Source organism: Arachis hypogaea, chromosome 14 (assembly GCF_003086295.3).
Source record: "Arachis hypogaea cultivar Tifrunner chromosome 14, arahy.Tifrunner.gnm2.J5K5, whole genome shotgun sequence".
Lineage (NCBI taxonomy): Eukaryota > Viridiplantae > Streptophyta > Magnoliopsida > Fabales > Fabaceae > Arachis > Arachis hypogaea.
Genome location: NC_092049.1, coordinates 122,593,096 through 122,604,821, shown reverse-complemented (window position 1 = coordinate 122,604,821; position 11,726 = coordinate 122,593,096). Strand labels below are relative to the sequence as shown.

Genomic DNA, 11,726 nt, shown 5'->3' with positions numbered 1-11,726 from the left:
TGATTTGAATAAGACAAAGCGACTGTTTATAAATTTAAAAACAACCATATGACTTCCACAAATGCATAATAACATACATTACTTCCATGAGAAAATTCACCCAAATATAACACTTCCATTAGCTGAAGCCATTTCAAGATCTCCATACACTTGACCATATAAGAGAACATCCTTCACGAAGTAACCTGCAGTAGAGCTGCATTCACCATATATCTTCAGATATGGACATGACACGTTAGAGAAGAGGGCAAGAAAGTACTTTGGAGCAGGAGCAAGAATAGGCTTTGAAGGTTGTGGAAGTGGAAGAGGGTTTTGGTTAGTATGGTCATGATATACAGAAGTTGCATCCTCCAAGTCAGGGCCACTACATATTCCAATTCTGTTAATCCGTGACATTCAATACAAGGGATAATAATGATTTCGCCAAATCAAAATCGTATGCAAGGTAAAACAGTATTAAAAGGATTCAGAATGAAAAGAAAACCTATTATTTGAAAAATTTAAAACGTAGATTGTCAAATATCCAGAGAAAGAAAAAAGAAAACAAAAACATGTCCAGTACAATCGAATACATAAGCAAAAATATTTGTTTCTGCATGATAATAGATAAATAGCCATTTTTAAGTAGAAATTAAAATTTCTTGATCTCCAACTATATGTGCTGGTCCAGTATGGAGGCTAATCTCAGGATAAGCTTGTCCCTCCTCTTTAACTTGTACAATCTACAGCACTCTTTTCACTCAACTCCAAATTTTCACTCCAAATTTCTTCCTCCACTTCTCAGGAGATAGAAAAAAAAAAGATATTTTTCCTACACTGGAAAGTGGACCAGTTATCTTCCATACGAAACCATGCCCAGATGGTTTCAGATATGCAGCAAACTTAGTGGACAAGTACTGCAATGAATATATCATATTTAAGGGTTCAGGAGGGGTTTTCTACATAACCAACAATAAATATAAAGTCAATATTTCGTAAGTTTGTTAAAGAAAGAACTTACTTCATTAAGGATATTCTACCAATCGACTTGCGCTCAGGTCTGAATGTGTCATGGTCTTCTCATAGTAAGGAGATCAAGGATATCTACTGTAGGACACATAGACATTTCAGTCACCATAGTGAAATATATGTCTATTTACCACGATGCTAAAACACAAGTTAGAAAAAAAAAGGTACGTACCATTACCGATTGTCATGAAATCTAAATAATGTTTTCAAATCTAAGGAACTTTATACTAAGTAATTTACCTGTTGGAACCACTTGTACCTGCATACATCGCCATTCAGCTGTTTGATCCTTCAAATATCCTTATCAACACTGTAGAAAAAATTTAATATTTTATCCATTATAAAAAAAATGTTTTACAATGATTAAATAAATAGCAGCAGCAAATGTTAACAAAACCAGGAACAAACAATCAGATCCACAAAGAAAAAATATAATGAAATCACTAGAAGTGTGAAAAAAGAAAATCGGGGAAGATGGCACGAATTGCGAAACGTTGGAGATCATAAGCTACAGATTGTAATTGTGAAACATTCAGTCCGAGTGATTCTTGAGGGAGAGAATCGGGTCTAATATAAGGAGTAGAAATCATTTAATGGTGACTTTTGGATTTCGCCTTGAACTTGACCCATCAAATTTTTTAAGCTACGATTTAAATGTTTGCAGATAATTATCATGAGGTATATTTAACCTTTTATTATACAAAAATACATATGTCATCAAGAGAAGTGTATATATTAAAATTTATAAGAGAAAGAAAAGAAGTTATTTTTAAATAATAAATATAAAATTGTATACAATAAATTCTGTTAAGTATCTGAAGAGGCATACTAAAATTAATTGTCAGCTATTAAAAGTTTAAACCCTTTTCAAATAATAATAACAATAAGTAAAAGAAATTATCCCTTTTTATCCTATATTGAATGTTAATTATAAATATCTCCATTACAATTATTAGTTATGAGTGCAAAATTAATAACAATAAATATCACAATAATAACAATGTCACATATTATCCATATTAAATAGGATATACTTTATTTTTAGATTACATGGCGATATATTACATTATTTGAAACTGAATTTAAAATTGTTCATGAAAACACTAATTTTCTAGTTTCTCATAAAAAACCATATCAATACTAATTTTATGTTTCTAGCATTTTAATATTATAATTATTATTTTTCACTGTAATATTATTATTATTACTATTTTAATACTAACAATATAAAAGACTAAAGCAAATAATCAATACTCTTAATCACATTATTATTCTAATACTAACCTATTTTGGTTGAAGAAAATCCGAATTGAAGCATGATCTAAAGGAGCATCAGTATGCAGCACATCCTCCATTTTCCAGCAGATTTTTAATGCAGTTGTCCGAAGCTCTTTAATAAGATTGAAGAATACATATCTATATCCAATTTCTAGACACAAAAAGGTAGGTAAATAAATAAAGATACATGACTTGAACTTTAAAATATAAGACAATCCAACAAAGTAGAAACAATTTTTCAACAGTTAATGCTATAATAGATGTATTTATACACTTTTTTTTTTGCATAGCAGTGATCCCTGAATTAGATTATTTATCACAAAAAAGAGATATGTTTTCCAAAATATTGGTTACAATACAAAATTATACATCACTACATCAGTGATAAAGATAAAGTTATGGTACAAAAGAAGAACCTCAACTCAAAATCTCATGTATTTTTCCTTCCTTTTATTATGAAAACAAAAGAAATCCAACAAAATTTCAGAATTTTGACCATAAATAAAGAGTCATTATTTAACATAATTGAAAAATCTGAGATATGTGCAAGGGAATTGCGGAACAATAAATAAGAAGTGACAAGCTATAATGTAGAATTCACAGAGAATAGGTAAAAAGGGCCATATCTTTTAGAATACTGCCAGTACATTCATTGTGCATATAGGACACAAAGTCTCGTCCACACAAATTCACAACTCCAGCTGAACAAAGAAAATTATATAAGAGAGCAAGATTTATCCAATGAATTATGAAATAAGGGAAAAAAAGATATGAAATTTGAATATGAATTATTTTTATGTAAGAATTCTATCTTATATTTTATCTTATCTTCTATGGATGCTTCTAGGTAAAATACATCCAACTGTTAGAAATCTCCAAACTCAATTACACCAGAAATTTCATAAAAAAGGAAAAGAAAAGATATGTCTTTACAAAATAGATATCCAAGAAAATAAAAACCAAAAAAGTATAGAAAGAACAAAAGAAAGAATTGTAAGTAAACATATCAAAATTTTTTCCCATTAAATTTTTAATAGAGGACAATATTAAACACTATAAAACCATAGAAAAGAGAACAAATTAAACATAATTTATACAACAATAAGCAAAATAAAAAATGATTCACCTTAACTTCCTGTGAGAACTTTGTCTCTCAACCAGATAAATTATTCCGCATTTCTAACTCCAAATAATACATGAAAACTGAGAACAAAGAACAAAAAGAAATTATCCCACATTTAAATATGATTTACATCCATTAAATATAATATTTTCTTTCCTAACAAATTGTCCAATTAGAAAACTTGTCATTTTAATAAAAAATTATTATCCAATTCAAGTAACTAATTCAAGTGACTAAATCCTTTTTAATTGAAAGTACATATAAGTTTACTCGATGCAACAACAGACAAACAACAAAAATGTAGATTTTAAGAAATAAGAAGTTAAACAAAACATTAACAACTCATATGAGGATTGTTATGTTAAGAGACACCATTTAGCTTCAATTTCATCATAATAATGTCCTAAACATAAAACATGATTTTAATTTCTGAATCTCAGGTAAAAAAAAATATAGCTAATTATTAATTAAAAGAAAATAAATAGTTAGACTAACATAAGCAAACACTATACACTGGCTTATCACAATTTAAAAAATAATAACGGTTAAAAAAAGAAGAGTTGGAATTCCAATAGGAAACAAATGGAGAAAAAAAAAGAGAAAAGCAGAACAACAATCTTTTACCTTACTCCACTAATAAGCTAGTTTAGTTGTTCTTTAGTTGTATTCATTGCTTGCAATTATACCTTGTTGATCTGATTACTCAAAATTATAAGATAACCAATAGAATAGAGACACTTCAAAGGTTCACAGTGAAGTTCAATGGGATTTGCAGCATCTACAGAAGCTCAACTACTAGCAAGGACGTAAGATACCCTTCAGCAATGTGCAAAAGACACATCGGAAAGTTAAGTAAAGCAACAAATAAGCATTTTATCCAATAAACAATAGAGTTTCTAGGTCTAACTAAATAATCTCTGTTCTCTTTTTTATATTTCCATCCTCAAACACATCTAAGTATCTCAAAATTAAAATTTTTTAATGATTAATAGTATTTCAAGGAAAACAGGTTTTTCTTCCCTATTCTAAAAAACAAATAATAAAAAAAAATTGTCTCACCCTATCAATCCAAGAATCAATGGTGACTCCCATTGATAAAGCACCCTATCAGTTTATAAAGTACAACATCAACTTATTAGAGAAATAGAAAATTAACAAAGTACAGAATTCAAACACAAAATAAAACTAAATAAATTAAAAACTCCCATAAGAAACAAAATCCACTCAATTGAATTAGGATAAAACTGACAATGATTAGCCTTGGTATAAGTTAACTTTTTTAAAATAAAAAACTCAAACTCTAAACAAAGAAAAAGCAGCTGAAAACTCAAAATTAAAAACATAAAACGAGGAGGATGCGGGTTGAGATCTCAGACCAGAATGTGACACCCAGGATGTCAAGGTTCCAAAGAGCGTCGCTCGTTTAGAGTTACCAGACTCCCACTGGAGTCGTCACCATTATTGTGCTATCAGGAGATGAATTCAAGTAGCTATGGTTAAAAATGTGGATGCAGCTCGCAGCAATCGGTGAACTGAGAACAACAAATGAAGAAGTTGCCAAGTATTAAAGAGAAATACGAACTGAAAAGAAAAAAATGGGTTGAAGAGCTAGGGTTTGAGAGTGAGAGGGAAAGAGGAAGAGAGAGAAAGATAGGGGTAGCGACACAGGAAAACCTTACAAATTTCTCTGCCACTCTGGTAGTCGTGATCTCGCTCTTCGCCACCGATCAACCCCAAAATTCGACTGACTGAATCTGAAAAAATAAAACGACACCTCTCCTTGATTGTCTTGCCTACCGCAACCGATATTCACTAGGTTTTTTTTTTTGGCTCATCGTATTCATTATGTTTAAAGAAGACTAAAAAATAGTTTGATAAGTAAACAAGTAAAAAACTAATTAAAAACAAAAGGGAATTCCAATAAAACCAAAAAGAAATATATGTAATGAATGAAAAATATATTTGTTATCTATATGTATATACTCAATTATACACATTCAACTTTCTTTTTAATTATCACTAGTGAAAAAGAGAATTAAACAATAGAACTAAAATTAAAGAATTAAATTCATAATTAAAAAATGATGATACTAACTGGAAAAAATATATTAATTATCTAAATTAAAAACATAAATTTTAAAATGTGAAAGAAATAAGTTAATTATAACTTTAATATGGAAACTAAATATGATGTGATATGACATAGCAATGAGAAAATTGAAAAGTGTTTGAGTGTATAACACAGCATAAATAATTGCTTTCAGGATCAAATTTAACAAAAAAAAATGAATTAATAACTCATTTAATTTTCATGTATCGTTTTTTGGCACTTATAAAATTGGTTATTAAGTAATATATAAGATAAATGAAAAAAAATAGTATATTTAAGAAATATTTTTAGTACTTTGTATATAAAAATAAATTCTATAAGACTTTTTTACCAAAAAATATTAAATATTCACAAGATCTTTAAAAATATAACAATATCAATTCAAAATTTGAAACTACAACAAATTAAAAAAATAAAGTAGAAAAAATAAAACAAAAAACATATTATTGACTTTTTGTTTTTTTTTTTCAGTTACCAGTAGATTAGCGTTGTCATGAACATATGAAGGCTTCAGAACAAGAAAAAAGAAGGATTTTCCAGCTCTGTAAAAAAGGCTTCAACCATCTGTATTTTTTTCTGACATTAAACATGCTTTTTCTAGTTCTTGCGAAAAATATACTAAAATAACAATTATTGAGATAGAGAAATCTAATATTAACATTGTAACACCCTACCACACAGAGTCTTATGCTTAAGTCATAAAATAGAGGTGGCGAGGTATTACGACCTCTAAAAACAAAGTTTAGTACATGTAATAGTGTAAAAAAGGTTTATAACTAGGAGCCTTTGAAGAAAAAGGGATAAATCAAAATCGTTAAACCAAAAAGCGTAACACTCCGATTGATAATGGAAACGAACATATAAAGAGTAAGCTAACGAAAAGAGATATACAAAATAGTGTCAAGATACATATATCAAGACTCGAAACTCGGTTTGCGAAGATAACTGGTCCGAGCATAAAAGTATACATACATATATAGAGGAACTACCCAAAATAAAGCCCAAAGCACAAGATACAAAACCTGTTTCTCTAAAATAACCTCTAAGAGGAGTCAATACAAAATACATATACAGTGGAGAACAATAGTATCTAAACAAGTATATAAACCCAAAATACAATCCCAAGAGCTAAGGATCTTCGCCAAAATATAAGTCTCCAGCATGCCTCAGCGAGGAGCCTCACGTCCTGCATCTGAAAACCACAAAATCTGCATGGGTGAGAACCAGAGATTCTCAGAATGGTAACAGTGTCCAAATATCTAACATGTAATGTCCTGGGAAAACCGAAGGCAATCCTAGGACTTCCAGATTATAATCAAAGCATACAAACATACTAAACCATGAAAAATGAAAACAGGCGACTAACTTAAGGATCTTCAGACTAACTAGATATCCCCTTTCCAAATCCTACAAACCTCCTAACCACCAACAGTGATTCAATATGCAGGCACAATTATATCAAGCAAAAGAATGCACAAGTAGGAAGCAAGTAAGACAATTAGGAACTTAGCAAGTAATGATGCAACCAATTAAGCATTCCAAGCAAATCACATATAATGCATATGATGCATGCCTGTCCTAGTGGCTGATGAGTCTCATTTGTCGGTTATAAAGCCAGCCCGACAAGTCCTAATAACTAACCATTGGATTGTCCCTCTGTCTTGTATCCCCAACTCGAGTTATCTCATAAACGGGGGCAAGCTCATCCGGAACTTTCACAGTGTCCGGCCACACTTACGACATAGGGTTAGCAGAGTATCGAGTATCCACCTGGAGCACTGATGCATAAGCATCTTCTCTATCTTTTCCTTGTGAATTTGCACTTGAATCTGCTAAGTTTAATCAGAATTTAATACATTTCGGCCACTATGAATGTTACTTTGAGTTGTGTGCAATTCTATTTATTTCAGGTAGTATATTGGATGAATTTCATGGAGTTTAAGCCAAGGCTAGAGAATGGAAAGAATGAAGAATTGATGCTGTCCACTCCACGCTGAACTTGAAATTATTCAAGTTCAACGCCAGCACCAACCCTCCAAGGAAATTTAAGTTCAGCGTGGAGTCCAACGCACAAAGGAAGAATCACACATCACCCACACTGAACTTGAGAATTTCCAAGTTCAGCGTGGACTCAAGGGACGCACAAAAGGAGACATGCTGCCTCATCCACGCTGAACTTAAGAATTTCCAAGTTCAGCATGGATCCTAATAACCCAAGTGGTCCCCAGGCACTCATACAAAGCTGCGCATGAAGCTTAATTAATTTTGATTGAATTTTTATTTTATTTTAAAATAGGAAAAGATATTATTTAGTTTTAGAAATTATAATTTACATTTATTAGGATTAGATATAAAAAGGGAAAAGAATCAGCCCTTCGGGTTCTTCTTCTCTTCTCTCTTACCTCATTCTGCAATTTACAGTTTTTACGAATCCTAGTTTTTCCTCTGAACCCTGAGTAACTAAACCTCCATTGTTAAGGTTAGGAGCTCTGTCTATTGTATAGATTGATATTATTTTTCTATTTTAATTCATGTACTGATTTATATTTCAAGAATTGTTTTCGTTCTTTATTTTATGAATCTGGGTGGAACGGAAGTATGACCCTTATTCTAATTGAGTTCTTGTATAACTTGGAAAGGCTCTTTACTTGAACAACAGCTTGAAAACATATTCTCCTAAATTTCTAATTATCTGGACTTAACGAGATACGTGACATATAATCCTGTTATATTTGGATAATTAGGATGTTTGTGGCATATAAACTAGAATTGAACTTCACCCTCTAATTGGAATTAAGTGACCAAGGAATTGGCGGTTGGTTAGTTTTAGAGGAGACTAAAAAGGTCTAAGGAATTAGGGTTTAGTCACATATAGTTTGTCATCTTGCATGATTAAAATAGTTAGTAAGAAAAGTCAATCCGGAAAATAGATAACTCTGAAGCCTTAACTATTTCTCCATATATTATTCACAACTTGTTTACTACTTGCTTTTCTGATTCTCTGATTTACTGTTAATGCAATTGAGACCTGATAAACCCCAATTTTGGGGATTATCTTGTGCTTAATTTAGGAGATTTTATCAACTTTTCTCATATTTATTCACTAAAATAGCATAGTTTTGTAAATTCTCCTTAAATTGTGCGTAAGAGTGAAAACATGCTTTTTAGACCCAAAAATTGATAAATTTAGTTCACTTTAATTCCATTCGATGCCTTGATATGTTTTTTAAGTGATTTCGGATTTAGAAGGCAAAGATTGGATTGAAGGAATGAAGGAAAAGCATGCAAAGTGGGAGAACTCATAAAGAAATGAAGGAATTGCTAAGTTGTCAATCCTGATCTCTTCGTACTAAATCGATCATAACTTGAGCTACAGAGGTCCAAATGAGGTAGTAACAGTTGCGTTGGAAAGCTAACATCCGGGGCATCAAAATGATATGCATTTTGCCATAGTTGCCTTGCAGTTAGGCGACGCGCATGCGTCACCCATATGTGTGCGTCGCAGGATCAGCGTGAGCCATTTTGAGCAACTCGTGGCCAGCGATTTCTGAGGCATTTTGGGCCCAATCCAACTCATTTCTGATGCTATTGAACCCAAGGATTGAAGGGGGGATAAACCAGGTAGTCATAGTTGAGTTTTTCATCATAGTTTAGATGTAGTTTTCTAGAGAGAGAGGCTCTCTCCTTTCTCTAGATTAGGGTTCTTAGTTTACTCTTTTTTAGATCTAGATCTCTTTCTCTTTCTCTTTCTATTTTAGTTTTTCTTTGCTTTTACTTGTTCTAGTATTTTACTTCTCTTGTTAATTCCTTTATTTTGTCAATTTTAGCTTATGAACTCTCTTGTTGATTTCTATTTCTTTTTAATGCAATTTATGATTTCCATGTCTTTTGATGTTTGCCTTAATTTCTATTGTTGAGTTCTTACTTTGATTAGTTATAGCTTCCTTTAATTCTTGCAATTTATGATGTTTACTTTTATTGCCCTCTATGTGTTTGATGAAATGTCTCCTTTAGTTATAAGTTAGATTTTTCTCCTCTTGGCTTGAGTTGAGTAATTGGAGACTCTTGAATTGTCAAAGTCTCTTGTTGATTGATAATTGGAAGTTGCTAGTTGACTTGAATGCCACTAAAGCTAGTCTTTCACTATGATTTGACTAGGACTTGTGGATAAGAGCCAATTCCATCTACTTGACTTTCCTTCATAGTTAGAGCTTAACTAAGTGGGAGTAATGGACAATTCTTATTACAATTGATGATGATAATGAGGATAGAACTTCTAGTTCTCATTCCTTGCTAAGGGCTTTCTTAGTTATTAGCTTATTTCTCTTGTTATTTACATTTCTTGTTCCTTATTAAAAAAATCCCAAAATATTCTTTCATAGCCAATAATAAAGCACTTCATTGTGATTCCTATGGAGAACGACCCGGGATTAATACTCTTGGTTATTTTATTGGGGTTGAACTAGTGACAACCATATTAAATTTGATGTGAGGATTCGTTGTTGGTTTAGAACTATACTTGCAATGAGAATTTATTGTGAAATTCTTTACCGACAATTTTTCCTTCATGAAGACCCAAACGTTACTTTCTGTTTGTCTGACTAAGCAAATCACTTGACCATTGTTGCTTGATCCATCAATCCTCGTGGGATCGACCCTCACTCACCTGAGGTATTACTTGGTACGACCCGGTGCACTTGCCGGTTAGTTTGTGGATTTAAATTCCGCACCAAGTTTTTGGCGCCGTTGCCGGGGATTGATTGTGATTAACAACTATTAGTTGTTTGATTGCTTAGATTAGGCGTTTTAGTTTTTATTTTATTAAATTTTTGCTTTAATATTTTCAAAAAGTATTACTAATGTTTTTCCTTAATTTCTGAAATTAAGTTTGGTGTCCCCTAGTTATTTTATTTTAATTTTTCTTAATTATTTGGTTTAAAAATTTCAAATTTTTTTGTCTTATTTTAATAAGTAATTTTCGAATTTTAGTGTTTATTTATGTAGGATTTTTATTTTATTATTTTACACAGGTTACCTCACTGGAAATTCTCTACACTCTGACGTAGAGAATCCCATCTTTTCTTGTCTTCTGTCTGTTTATGAGCAGGAACAGGGACAAAAAACTACTATTAGACTTTGATCCTGAACCTGAAAGGACTTTTAGGTGGCGTTTGTAACACATAAGACTTTGCAAGGCTGTAGAGTCCACTATGGATCATAATAATGCTGCTAATGCCAATATGGCAAATCCGAATAGGAATGAACAACCTAGAAGAGTGTTTGGCTCTTACACTGCTCCTAATACAGATCTTTATGGCAAGAGTATTGTGGTGCCTCCCATAGCTACAAAAAATTTTGAGCTGAAACCACAGCTGGTTACTCTTGTGCAACAAAACTGTCAATATCATAGACTCCCTCAGGAAGATCCAAATCAATTTATCTCTCATTTCCTGCAGATTTGCGATACTGTGAAGACCAATGGAGTGAATCCTGAGGTGTACAGACTCATTCTCTTCCCATTTGATGTGAAGGATAGAGCAAAGTTGTGGTTAGATTCTCAACCCAAGGAGAGTCTAGATACTTGGGATAAGGTTGTCACTGGATTTCTGACTAAATTTTTTCCACCTCAAAAGCTGACTAAGCTAAGGGTGGAGGTTCGAACTTTCAGACAGAAAGATGGTGAGACCCTTTGTGAAGCTTGGGAGAGATTCAAGCTACTGACTAGGCAATGCCCTCCGGACATGTTCTCTAGATGGACTCAGCTGGATATCTTTTATGAGGGCTTATGTGAAATGTCTAAGATGCGCTTAGATAATTCTGCAGTTGGTTCTTTGCACATGAAGAAGACACCAGAGGAGACTACTGAGCTTATTGAGTTGGTTGCTAACAACCAATATTTATATTCCTCCAACAGGAATCCTGAGAACTCTGAGACCCCTCAAAAAAGAGGTGTTTTGGAAGTGGAAGCTGTTGATGCTCTTCTTGCTCAGAACAAGCTTTTGTCTCAGCAAATAAATCTAATTACTCAACAGTTGAGTGGAATGCAAACTTCAGCTGTCAACACCCAGAATGCACCTCAAGAGGTTCCCTATAACATGATAGGTAATTTTATGCAAAATGAGAATTATGATTATGCTCAATCCTTTTCTGAACAGGTCAATTACATGGGGAGTGATTCTAGAAACCCCAATAATGATCCATACTCTA

The 11,726-nt window shown here is 32.2% G+C and overlaps 1 long non-coding RNA gene and 1 other non-coding gene across 2 annotated transcripts; both read right to left on the bottom strand.

The window, feature by feature from the left end:
• Nucleotides 1-472: 472 nt before the first annotated feature.
• LOC112740571 (uncharacterized) lies at nucleotides 473-2,981 on the bottom strand. The gene is made up of 4 exons (XR_003171228.3): nucleotides 2,293-2,981; nucleotides 1,249-1,318; nucleotides 1,001-1,086; nucleotides 473-896 (listed from the first exon to the last, which is right to left on the bottom strand). It is a non-coding gene; the product is annotated as an uncharacterized lncRNA (long non-coding RNA).
• An 8,178-nt stretch (nucleotides 2,982-11,159) lies between these two features.
• On the bottom strand, nucleotides 11,160-11,265 carry LOC112746747 (small nucleolar RNA R71). Its single transcript, XR_003174614.1, has one exon. It is a non-coding gene; the product is annotated as a small nucleolar RNA R71 (small nucleolar RNA).
• Between the last annotated feature and the right edge of the window lie 461 nt (nucleotides 11,266-11,726).